Source organism: Macaca fascicularis, chromosome 4 (assembly GCF_037993035.2).
Source record: "Macaca fascicularis isolate 582-1 chromosome 4, T2T-MFA8v1.1".
NCBI classification, from domain to species: domain Eukaryota; kingdom Metazoa; phylum Chordata; class Mammalia; order Primates; family Cercopithecidae; genus Macaca; species Macaca fascicularis.
The window spans coordinates 29,005,732-29,020,000 of NC_088378.1; the positions used below are offsets into that span (position 1 = coordinate 29,005,732).

General features: G+C 34.4%; 1 protein-coding gene across 2 annotated transcripts in view; it reads left to right on the forward strand.

The window, feature by feature from the left end:
* The window catches only part of RNF217 (ring finger protein 217), a 132,736-nt gene that overhangs the window by 104,140 nt on the left and 14,327 nt on the right, over positions 1-14,269 (forward strand). The window lies entirely within an intron of this gene.

Here is a 14,269-nt window from a genome sequence, read left to right on the forward strand (position 1 = left end):
GTTTGCCAAATTTATTTTTGGAAAGAATCTCTAAATTGGCCTAATTATCTTTTAAGCACAATTCTGCAATTACTTCTTGGAGACTTATCACCAGATAAATGAAACTTGTTGCCAAAAAATTTAAAATTCAATAATTATGAATACAATTAGAAGTAAAAGTATATTCTAAGCCTATAAATGACCATAATAATAATAAATGTACAGATTTACTATACCAAATTCACATACTAGTTTATAAATATAGTAAGGAAAAAGTATTGTATGAAATAACGTGTTACATTTTTAGCAATTGGAAGAAATTTTGAAATAGTTTACATGACCTGGCTTTCTAATAGAAGTGATGTCTAAAGATATTTGGCCTAAAGTTCTCTTTGTTTTCCTGGTAGAAGGCAAATTCATCCACAGTCACCCATTTTGTTTTGGGCTATTTCAGATCACTGCATCAGTTGCTCAGTGCTCTCATTTTTCATTCCATTAAAGAACAACTAGAAAATGAGGCCTTTCCCCCCTTTCTCTTTCGTTTTTAGTTTATTCAAAGCTACTGCTCAGTTTCAAACAAAACAAAGACCAATAGGGACTTAGAGTACTGTTAAGTTATTCTACTTAACAGTTATTCGTAAGTACTTTATATCCTTTGGAAAGCTGTAAAAACAATTACAAGTTAGCCTGGTTCTACAGCTGGATTTGGAATGAACACCACTACAGCATTATACATTGGGGAAATTCTGAATAAACTGATGTCACACAAAATATATACATTTATTACTGTAATCTGTTAACCCAACCTTAAATGGACTATAATGTAAGGAAAGAAAAAGAAGCCAACCATGGGGAATTTACTGATTACTCTAACACCTTCCCACAGTTGTAACAAATGTAGATAAACTGTTAAGAGAAAGCATAAATGTTGGTTCCCTTTTGAAGTAGTAGCTAAAAGGTCAGGGCTTTAAAAGGGATTACCTTTTAAATAGCTGAAAGGAAAAGACCCATGGAATCAGTTGACATTATTACATTGTAGCGGAGAGCCTACTTTCTGGTGGGATTTGGGTTCTATGAAGTTTCTGTCTAAGTCATATTTTATGATTTATTTGGAGTATAAATGGTTTCATTTTTCTTTCTCTCTTAAGCGTGACTTTAAAACTTTACCTTTTGGCCGGGCGCGGTGGCTCAAGCCTGTAATCCCAGTACTTTGGGAGGCCGAGACGGGTGGATCACTAGGTCAGAAGATCGAGACCATCCTGGCTAACACGGTGAAACCCCGTCTCTACTGAAAAATACAAAAAACTAGCCGGGCGAGGTGGCGGGCGCCTGTAGTCCCAGCTACTCAGGAGGCTGAGAGAGGAGAATGGCCCGAACCCGGGAGGCGGAGCTTGCAGTGAGCTGAGATCCGGCCACTGCACTCCAGCCTGGGCGACAGAGCGAGACTCCGTCTCAAAAAAAAATAAAAAATAAATAAATAAATAAATAAAAATAAAAATAAAAAAAAAACTTTACCTTTTTTGTTGGACCTTAAAATTACGTTTTGCCCCATGAAACATTTCTATTGTTATAACAGAAACCCGTGAGGAGGTATTACTCAGTGAACTGATTTTTGTTTTATACTGTAAGGCTTTCTTTTCATAAATATATCTTTTACCATTTTTAAATATAAAGTAGGAAGATGATAGGAATTTGTGAAAAAGAAATGAAGAAGTTCTCACATAATGCCTCCAGGTAAACAATTATCACATATTTTCATATAAAGCTTTCAATCATGAAAACCAAATGTATTTACAATTTTGTTATGAAAGTATATACATTTGTACGCTACTATAGGTATATGTTTTAAATTAGTTCATAATTTTAGTAAATATTGTTATTTATTTATTTTGAGACAGAGTCTCGCTCTGTTCCCCAGCCTGGAGTACAATGGCACTATCTCGGCTCACTGCGACCTCCGCCTCCCAGGCTCAAGCAATTCTCATGCCTCAGCCTCCCAAGTAGCTGGGATTACAGGCATGAGCCACCATGCCTGGAAAAAAAAAAAAAAAAATTGTTTTTTAAGTAGAGACAGGGTTTCACCATTGTGGCCAGGTTGGTCTCAAACTCCTGACCTCAAGTGATCCACCTGCCTCAGCCTCCCAAAGTGCTGGGATTACAGGTAGGAGCCACCGCGCCCAACCATATTTTGATTTTCAGATGATTTATTTATCAAGGTGATATAACATCAGATAGAAATTTGGAAAAGAGAGGGAAAATATTCACCCAGAATTCTGCTGCTCCAGTATACTCACTCCTAACATCTTATTGTGTGCCCTTGGTCTTTCACCCTATTTAAATGGCTTTTTAAAAAGCTTTAGTTGTGATGTTCAAATAATTTAATATCATTAGTATTTTCACCTAACATTGCAAACATTTCTCATATTACTAAATAGTTTTCAAAACATGTATTTCATTAACTATGAACTGTATAACACTTGCTTAAATATTCCTCCACTATTGGATACCAAGGCTTGCTTGGTTTGTTCTGGGAATAAAAAATAATTGTGTATTATAAATAATGTGTGGATGATATTCATCTAGAATTTTTTTTCCATATTTTATACCTTTGAAAGGATATATTTATAAAGGTAGAATGATTGGGTTAAAGAATATCCAAGTTTTTAGTATTTAGCACATATTGGCAATTTGCTTTCTAAAAGGAATGAATCAATTTATAATTCCACCTAGAAAGTTTGAGGACATGTTTCAGTATGAGCATTTGTTGGCATTTTAAGTGCTTTTTAAATATTAATTTAATAATTTTAAAGTATTTTTTCTTGTATTTTATATTTTCCTGTTTGCTTGTAAGCTGAATATAAATTCATGTATTTTTGAGTTTGTAATGCTCCCTTTTAAAATTTTCTGTTCATACCCTTTGCCCATTTATGTGGGTGCATATTTTGATTTTCAGATGATTTGTTTATCAAGGTGATATAATATCAGATAGAAATTTGGTGCATATTTTTATTATCAAATTATATGAGCTCTTTATTTAGATATTTAAATTCCACTTCTGGCATTATTTTCTCCACATTTTCCCTATTTTCTGTTTCTTCCTTTTTATTTGAGTGGTAGATTTTGTTTTTTTGTTTTTGTTTTTGTTTTTTTTTACTTAATTGATTTGCATATGTATTGTTTAATTTTTTTATTTTTGTTTGAACAAATTATTCTCTTTCTTTGTGGTCACATACGCAAGCACATATATGATATAAATACATATTTTTACATATTTACATATCTTTGTATATCTTTTGTAAACATGTTGCTTCTAAGTTTAAAAAGTCATTTCTTCAGAAGTTTGATTAAAAGATCAATTTTCTTCCTTTCTTTTAACTATTTGATTTTTTAATATTTTAACTCTTTAATCCAACCATAATTTATTTTAGTGTTTATTATGCATTGGGTACCTGAAGTAATATTTTTCCAAATTGAAACCATCTAACCTAATTGTGTTTATGGGATGACTTTCCCCTTATCAAATGATTTGTAATTTATCTCTAAATTATATCTTAAATTACAATATCTTAAACTATAATACATGATAGTCTCTTTTCTTGCTGCTAATTTTTAAAGAAAATTTTGTACTTACACTGGTGAGTTTTAAATGATTATGTCTTTGTTAAATTTGCTAATCTAGGCAAGGTTTGATAATCTGTTAATTCATTATTTTAATTAGTATTCTAAATGAAACAAAATTTTATCTTATTTATTTATAAACATTGCTTCTCTCTTAGTGAGCTTTTACCTTTTTCTCAAATGGATAGACCAATTTAATACATGATATAGTATTATGAAGAGATTTGACTTGTGCTTAGAAATCAAAATTTTTATTTATAATTGTATTATGGCAGATAATACTGATGAACATTGAAAGTTTTTTCCTCATAATCAAGATACTTACTTACAAGTATGGTTTTTATAATAAGATAAAAATATACAAACATCTAGAATTTATTTATAGAATATTTTTATGAAAACATAACACTACCACGTTAAGATCAATTTTACTTAGCCTTTTTTATTTGAATCTCATTGTTCCTTTCTTTGATTTTTTTGTTTGTTTGTTTTTTTGAGACAGAGTCTCGCTCTTCTCACCCAGGATGGAGTGCAGTGGTGCTGTCTCGGCTTGCTGCAACCTTCACCTCCCGGGCTTAAGAGATTCTCCTGGGTCAGTCTCACGAGTAGTTGGGATTACAGGTGCCCACCACCATACCCGGCTAATTTTTGTATTTTTAGTAGAGACGAGGTTTCACCACGTTGACCAGGCTGATCTGGAACTCCTGATCTCAGGTGATCCGCCCGCCTCAGTCTCCCACAGTACTGGATTACAGGCATGAGCCACAGCCTCATTGCTTCTTAATGCAAAGTATTTTTCAGTCACTTATGAAACACCATTTTTTATCTTAACAATGAGTTTTCTACTTAATGTAAATTCTTAGCCTATGGAAAATATGTGCTAATTTTGAAATGCCTTCTTTAGTTATCTTCGTTATCACAAAAATAAATCTAGTTTGTAGACTTAGTCATTACAAAACCAAATCTAGTTCGTAATCGTTTTTATATGAAATTTAAAGCAAGTAGGCAATCTACGTTTTGTTGGAGGTATTAGAGTATTTGTTCAATGTCATGCAAAAATTCATTTTAGACTGTTTTATACCACAGATTAGATACTAAAGTCTGAGTTAAGAAGAAAAGTTTCTAAGTCAAAAATTAAAAGTGAGATGCAGCTAAAAACAGGATTATACATTATAAAAGCAAATAAACAGTTAAGCACTGTCACACATACATACACTAAATTGCAATATATTTTATTCTAGGGTCAACATATTCATGATTTCTAGATGACAGGAAGTTACTTTTCTGTCTTTAAAAGAAATATCAAATGTGAATGGTCATTTCTGTATTCTGATATGCCATCTCTATACAAAGTACCTTTGTCCGGTGCGCTTTGTTTGTGGTGTTAACACAGTAATAATAACACTAACATGTACTGACATTTATTGCATGTCAGTCTCCTTTGTAGTTACTGTAAATATATTTTCTCATCCAAACTTCAGATGTGATACTAAGATTCTGATTTTCAGTGTACCATTCAGATCATCATTATTAAGTGATTTGATAAAACTTTAAGGTTTTGCACAATAATTGTAGCATAACAGGCTTGGTAGTATGTAAGTTACATTTGTTGTCTCAATTCTCAAAAGAAAGTTGTAAACAAGAGGTGATTACCACCATTTCAAGATGCAGAACGAGTTTCAGAGACTTTAAGTAATGACCAAAAAAGCAAGCAAAAAAAAGTGAATTGTATTTCATCATAATTTATGATAAATATGGAATTACAGGGATTTACTTGTCATGATATTTCCCTTTAGATATTTTATTCCCTTAAATCCTATAACAGAATGCTTTGGGCAAGAATGTATTGACTCAAAGAAAATGGATAATTTTCCCCTGTTCACGTAAGGTCAACACAAAAGCCATTTTTGTGGTCTCTTAGATCTGTGGCTGTGTAACTTGCAGTTGCTGAAATAAGAATGTGAAGTATTAATGTTGTATCTTATAGGTATCCTGCAATTCCTTAGTACGTCATATATCACTGCAAAAGCACATTCAGAGGCTGATGACTACTTTCAAATAGTGCCCATTCAGGATAAAATAGCTTTCCCTGAATTACTGATAAACCATTTTTAACTCTCAGATTGCTTGAAATCACTAACTCTGGAGCAAGGGTTATCATTGGCACTGTTGTTATGGTATGCCAAGCTCTAGACCTTAGTTGTTAGAAGTATGATTGTTTGATGGCACATACTTTCTAGGATATTAACTGCATTGTATCCAATCCCTGTTTTTGTGACAAATAATGTTAGTACTTGCTTACTGTCCTGAGATTAAATATAATGTGACTACTTATAATATTTTATTTTAAAAATCAATATGTTGTCTTAGTTATAAAATAGAAATGTGAAAATATTATAATGAAATAATGAAATAATGCATATTTCAACATGTAAATACTCAGATACCATGACAGTTTATGGTACCCAAAAATGAAGAAATAAAAGAAGAAATGAAGAAATAATGAAGCAGTCAAATTTGTGCATGCATTTAGATTTAAGAAACCTTGAAGTGAAATTTGAACGTTATCAATGCCTATCCTTTATATTTAATATTTTTAAATGAGGACAAAATAAGTATGTGTGTATTTATTTTATATATATATATATATATATATATATAGCATGTCATCTATAGTTGTATGTATATACATACATGTATTTATGTGTGTGTATGTACGTGTGTGTGTGTATATATATATAGTTAGGGTACTAGAAAATGTAGTGTACATTAAAACCATGCAAACATGTTTTGGGCTTATATAAAGTAGAATTAGGTTCTAAATATAACCAGTCTCATCAATTTACACAGTAGTTATAGAACTGAAAAATTCATTGTATATTAAAACCATGCAAATGTTATTTTGTGTTTCTATGTAAAATAGAGTTTGGTTTTAACTCAAGATATTTCAAACAGAATTTTACCAATATGAATGTCGGATGCATTTAAAAATTACACGAAAAAAGCTCAGTGGTGTATTGTGCAGGATATGCTAAGCATTGCAGGACATCCATAAATGCCAGCCCCACCATCTTTGTGACAACTAGACATGCCAACAACAACAACTAAATTCTGAAGCGTCTCCTGGGGCATGAGAGCGCCTGTTAAGGGCTCTGTTATAGATGATGAGGGCTTCTGCAAAGGATGAATTCCAGTGATCTAGGTAGACAGGAAGTTGAGTAAAAGGCTGTCCATTTTCCATGTGGGTGCTGATGGAGACATTTCTGCTAAAGGATCTAAAGCTTTCTTATGTAATTCATTAGTTTCCATTTTCATTTCCTTTCAGGTTCTAAGAGTTGCTTTCTCTTTCTACAGCAAACTACCCATAGAATTAAAAACAGAGCACACATTTTGCTGTTGGCTCAGTCGGTAGGCAGATCATAAAGTTTTGGGGAACTGTGAGAAAAGCTATACATCCAAATAGCTACTCACCATCTTCAACCGGATCTAATAGACTTCTCCAATACAGTATGTTCTCTTCTCCGCAATACAGTTCTTCTCATAGCTTCTCCGTCTCAGTAAATGGCCACTCCAGTCTTCCAGCTGCTCAGGCCAAGAACTTTAGGTTATCCCAGACTCTGCTTCTTTCATTTCTCACGTCCCATGAGTCATTACATTTTGTAGATTGTGCCACTAAAATGTATTTAGAATCTGACCACATCGCAGCACCCCCACTATCACTAACCTGAGGCAAGCCATCATCACCTTTCTCTCTCCAGGATTTGTATGATAACCTCCTAACTGGTTTCTCATTCTTCACTACATTCTTAATCTAGCAGCTAGAATGATGCTGTTAAACATAACGCAGATTACATCACTGCTCAAAATTGTCTGTGGTTCCTATCTCACACAGAACAAAGTTAGTCCTATGACGACCATAGAACCTGTCACCCTCTGGACATGTCCCCACTCTGTGACTCCTCTAGCCTCATCTTTCCTTCCTTCACCCCGCTACTGTCAAATTTCACTGCTGGCTGTGCTTCAAAACAGCAGGTATTCTTCCTTCCCAGGGTCTCAGACTTGCCTTGTCCCTCTGTCTGGAATGTTCTTGCCACAGATGTGTGCATGGCCAGCTCTCTCACTTCTTACATGTTTTTGAGGAAAATTCAGCTTCTCAGTAAAACTTCCCTTGGTCACTTTATCTATAATTTCAAACCACTCTCCCCTACCTCAGTAGGTACTATCCCCTCCCATATGCCTTATTTTTTCTCCATAGTATTATATTACTTATCACTACATAAAATAATGAATATATTTTGCAGCCATGAGAGCAGATATTTGATCTATTTTATTCTCTGAGTTACCTCTAGTATTTAGAGCTGCTACCAGGCTTTGGATAACACTAAATAATAGATAATGGCTGAATAAATAAATGAATATACTTTTTCATTCTACGTTATAAGGACTTTTAATGAGAATTTGTTGTGTGCACTGTAAGATGCGGTTCTTTTTCTCATGGAACTTGCAGAAGGGGAGACATAGTCCTTAGACTGACAGTGATAAACACTATTACACTTAAGTGGAATGTTGCAGAGAGTATTATACGAGGGTTTATAGCGAAAGGACTTAACACCATCTTGAGGAATCCGAGGGAGCTAGGTTGTGGAGGATTGTTGGATGGATTATGACATGTTGAAAGGTATCCTGAAGAGGGAGATTACAATTAAAACTGCAAAGGCACAGAGCCAGGAAGTGTTTGATGTCTATGGGAGCCATAGGCACTTTGTGGTTAACTTAGCGTATGGTTTATGGAAGGAAGTGGTGACAGGTGGGGCTGGAGAAGCTACCAAGAGCTGGGACTTTGCAAACAACATTAAGATAGTTGGGTTGTATCCTCCAGACTATAGGGGCCATTGAAAAATAAAAGCAGGAGAGTAATGGTATCAGATTTATATTTTAGGTTGGCTGCTTATTTATTTTATGGTGGTAGCTGTGGACGTGTAAAAGGAAATAATGACAATATGAACTAGGCTAGTTGTCAAAGAGCTGGAGGAGAAAAGAATTAGATAAATATTGTGGGGCTAAAACTATCTGACCTTTATGGAAAGTTGAATGTGGGAAGTAAAAACAGGATAACCACCGAATATTTAGTATGGGTATCTAAATGGATGGTGATACCATAAACTAAAATAAAATGATGGAGACAGAGTTAGATTTATTTATTTTCTGTTGCAGTGGTGAATCATGAAATGATGATGAGTTTGGTTTTGTTCACTTGACTTTGAAATGGCTGTAAGGGATATAGGTGTATCTGAGTAGCAAACAGTTGCTATGTGAGTTAGAAGCTCAGGAGCCAGGTCAGTAGAAATAAAGATCCACCTTTGTTGGAATAAAGTTGAAACCATTTGAATGTGGAAGTGATCACCCAAGGAGCAAATGCAGTGTGGTGAGTCATGGATGGAATTAAGGGCTTGGTGAAGGAACAGAAACCTCCGAGAGGAGAGGAGAAACTGGAAAAAAGATGTCACTGAAGCAAGAGTACATCAAAGGTCAGGAAGGAGGTACTGAGCGACTGATTAAATGACACAGAGCTACAATAAGATAAAAATTTAAAACATGTTCATTATATTTGGCAGATAGGGGATCATGTATAATATTCATGTTTTTTTAAAAAGTATTTATCAAGAACATGTTGTGTGTTGGTACTGTGCAAGACCCTTTAATGAGGTAATGAAAAAGAAGTACATGATCTGGGCCCCTGTAGATTTTATAGCCTGGGAGAGTAGAGAGTCTGAATGGAGGGATATAGATAATTAAAGAGTTTTAAAATGTAGAGTGAGGAATGCTGCAACAGGGCTAGTGCAGGGTGCTTCTCAGTTAGTAGATACAATGCCATAAATATGCTGTATTTAGAATTCTCTCCCTACCTTTAAGTCCCTTTAACTGGTGAGCTGCTACTTGTCCTTCATTTCTTAGATCAAATGTCATTTTATTAGAGAAACCTCCTTTGACCCTTACACCAGGTCAAGCTCGTCTATTGGGTTGTGTCTTCATACTTTCTACTTTTCCTTCACAGCATTTGGCATAGTTTATGAATATATATTTGTTAGTACAATCAATTACTATCTGTCTACACCTATAAGCTCCTTAAAGGCAGGAGCCCTGTCAGATTTTACCAATGAACAAACTATTTGTTGAATGAATAAATGAATGAAAGACAGCTAGATGTTTCAGCAACGTGGGATTGCAGTCAGCTTAGGTGGAATTGACATGCAAGTAAGAACAGTGAGTAGAGTATTCTTTGGAAAAATGTGTTAAATACGAAAAGGTAAGGGTAATCATTGGGTAGAGGGTCAGGTGGAATTAAAGGAAGGATTTAGCAGGATGGGATGTATAATCACAGAGAGGAGAGGTGAAGATGAAGCTGAAGGAGGGGAAAACTGGCATCTGAAGATTTCTGAGAATATGGGGCAGTGGGATCAAGGGAAGTAGTGTGGTAAAGAAGAAGGAAGAAAACTAGGCTCATTTATTGTACGGCTCTACCCTGAGGAATGAGATTTGGACAGTATACTGCACTTTAATGAATTCTTGTCATTATAAATTAATGGTAAGACATAACTTGAAACATATGAAATTTTCTATAACAAAAAAAAACCTCGGTACATTGGAGACAAAATGCTATCAGCATATTGGCCTTAAAAAGCTAACATTATAGCAGGAGACACCAAATAATATTGAAATCAGCATCTTATTTATTTTTGCAACATAGTCCCCTGTGATAGAAGCAACTGCTTCTTGTTCATTTGGAGTTTTACATCTGATAATTACCTCTAAATAGTAGTCTTTTACACCTAGTCCTTGAAATTGTCTATTGACTCCCTGACATGGCAGTTGATGATTCATTTTACTTACTTGAATTTAGCTGCATTCATATTGCTGCAAAGGATGTGATTTCATTCTTTTTTACGGCTCAGTAGTATTCCATGGTCTATCTATACCACATTTTCTTTAGCCGATCCACTGTTGATGGGCACCTAGGTTGATTCAGTTTGTTTGCTATTGTGAATAGTGCTGCAATGAACATGCAAGTACATCTTTTTCATAAATGATTTTCTTTTGGGTATATACCCAGTGATAGGACTTGTGGGTCCAACAGTAGTTCTAAGTTCTTTGAGAAATCTCCAAACTGCTTTCCACAGTGACTGAACTAATCCACATTCCCAGCAATAGTGTATAAGCATTCCCTTTTCTCTGCAGCCTCACCAGCATCTGTTTTTTGACGTTTTAATAATATCCATTCTGACTGGTGTGAAATCTCAGGGGATTTTTTTATTTCAATAGTTTTTGGAGTACAGTTGGTTTTTGGTTACATGGGTAAATTCTTCAGTGGTGATTTCTGAGATTATAGTGCACCCATTATCCGAGCAGTGTACACTGTACCCAGTACGTAGTCTTTTATCCCTCATCCCTTTCCCACTCTTACCCCCTACTCCAAGTCCCCAAACTTCATGAGATCATCTTTATACCTTTGCATTCCCATAACTTAGCTCCCACTTATCATTGAGACCATGTGATATTTGGTTTTCCATCTCTGAGTTACTTCACTTAGAGTAATGGCCTCCAGCTCCATCCAAGTTTCTGCAAAAGACATTATTTCATTTCTTTTATACTCCTGAGTAGTATTCCATGGTGTCTATATAGCATGTTTTCATTATCCACTCATTGGTTGATAGGTACTTAGGTTGGTTCCACATCTTTGCAGCTGTGAATTGTGCTGCTGTAAACATGTGCGTGCATGTGTATTTTTCATATAATGACTTCTGTTCTTTTGAATAGATACTCAGCAGTGGGATTGCTGGATCAAATGGTAGTTTTACTTTTAGTTCTTCAAGGAATCTGTTTTCCATACTGATTGTACTAACTTGCAGTTCCACAAACATAAAAGTGTTTTCTTTTCACCACATTCACGCCAACATCTATTGTTTTTTGACTTTTTAATTATGGCCATTCTTGTAGGAGTAAGGTGGTATCTCGTTGTGTTTTTAATTTGCATTTCCCTGATAATTAATGATGCTAGCATTTTTTCATATGTTTGTTGACTTATTTCATATGTTTGTATATCTTATTTTGAGAAATGTCTGTTCATGTCCTTTGTCCACTTTTTTATGGGATTTGTTTGAGTTTCAGGAAATTTTTTTTAAAGCTTTCCTTGTAACTTTTGTTTCTAATTAATTCTTCCAGGTATCAAAAGTCATTGCAGGAAATACATATATAAAAATACTTTTAAAAATAAATTAGAGGTTAGGATTTTATCTAGAGTAAAATATTTGTTGGGAGCAGTAATACATAACAGTCAATTTAGTTATTGAATGCTGCTTAAACAATAAAGTAAGCCTTCATTTCTTGGTGAAACTGGAGACAAATACAGATGCATACTGACTTAGTCATAAAACATTGTAGGTTTAGCAGCTCATTTATTGTTATTCTTCTACCTTATGATTAGGTAGAAGCTTGTTTGAAAATAAAAGGCCACGTTCCAGTTCTATTTTCTTAGATACTTTGTGGGCATTTTATTGAACTAAATGTAAACCACTTGAGGAGGACAGATACTGTTTTCTTCATGCAAATGGTTCCCAAGTTAGGATGGTCTGACCTGGTTTCGACTTTTCTCATCATTTTTCAACTTTTCCGTGATGTGAGAGTAACATGCATTTGGTAGAAACCATACTTTGAATTTTGAATTTTGATCTTTTCCCAGGCTCACAGTAAGCCGGGCAGTGGCAGCGAGCTGCAGCTGGCAGTCACGCACACCATCACGAGGGTGAACAACTGATACCCATAGTGGACTCGGTTGCCAGCATTTTTTGGATGTTATGTTTTGTGTTTTCACATCTCATGTCTACAAATTGCCCATTTTCAACCAATGATATTTTCAGCTTGGAGCATCTGCCAGTATGTTTATATATAGATTAATCTCTTATTACAGGTTTTCATCTATCCTCTGAAGAATATCCTAGGGACAAAAATGGCTCCTGTGTCATTTCCATCTACTACAATGTAGACTTAATATCAAACTCTTAAAAGGGAATATCTAGCTTATTCTGAACATTTCATCTTACCACATTAAGTATAGAAAGATATAAGTAATGCTTAATGCCTAAATATTCAGTTCCTTAAATGTCATCCTTATTTGTTACAGATAGAAGAAACTATGAGTACTAACAAATCAAATGTCATTCATGGTTTATGAGTGGTCAGTTTTATCTAATGGATTAAGATTACCTAATCTTTCTCCATCTTTTAAGTAAAAAGAGAATTTTGGTACTAAATTTTAGCCATTTGAGCAATTAGTTTATTTTTTAACAGAGCTAAACTGATGAATATTTTGGGAGCTGTAATAAAAAATAAAAACAGCTTCATTGAGAACAAAATGAACTTTCTGTAAATACAATTTAAACCTATGTTTTAAGACTTTATGTTTTAAAAACAAAGCTGACACTGTTACAAAGTGAGACTGATAAAGGTGTACTTGCGGAATTCATTAGCATAAGAAATGTATTACACCCTGGTGGTATGAGTTCAGAATTACAGCTTGCTTAACAAATGTGAAAAATAATGTCTCCTGTTGCAGATTAACTTGCATTTTGTTAGTTTATTTCTCTGTTAGTGTCAAATAATAAAATATTCATATATAATCAAGATATATTCATAATAATATTAAAGGCAGCACTGTGTACTTGAAAGTTGGTAAATGATGAAACAATTTTTTCCATGATTATGTGTATAAAATACTCAAATTAATCTATAGAGCCATATAATCCCAAAATGTACAAGGTTACTATAGAGCTTACAATTTTACCACTTCCTGTACAGAAATATTATTTGATCAACAGTATTTTAGTTGCCTGCTGTGTTTGGAATATAATAATGCTAATAAGGAAAGACTGTTAAAAGAGAAAGGCTAGAAATTGCAATCTTAATTATTTAAATGAAATAATAAGTAGGCCACATAAAGATTTTAGAACCCAAGGAAGCAATATGACAAACAGATACAAAATTACACTGAAAATTATATGTGAAATATGAGGCAAAACTTATTAGAACAAGTTTTTCTGTCAGGAAAAGTGATGCCATTTGAAGGAAGAAGGGCATAGAATGGCAAAAACAAGAAGACACAGCTATACCTTGTGGAGGGAGAGCTGACATGTTTGTCTGACTGGTTGGCAAATAATATGATTGATATTCTGGTGTTACCTTTTAAGTTCGTAATAAGAGACTACTTAGCATAATAGAGAAACAGACATGAATTCAAAATCCTTTCTCACTCACAAGGATTATCGCTCAGGCAGATTACTTTTCTGAGCTCTGGTTATGAAAAAGAATGCCAATCTTATGGTGCCGTTGTAAGGCTTCAAAGTGCTAATCTGTGTACAATGCTTGGCACATAATAGGCTGTAAGCAAAAATCAGCGCTCTTTCCTTGGTAGATCACCCACAACACTGCTATCAGTGTCAAATCAGGAAATTTGTTAAGTAGTATTATCTCCACTTTAAGATCAAACACAATATATAGTCGAAAAGTTGAGTGTACGATGCTTCAGGTTTTCAGCAGTTGTCTTGAAACATGTCCTGGTGCTCATGTGATTTAAATAAGGATCAGAAATGATTCAGAGGTCCTGTAGGGCTGTTGGCCT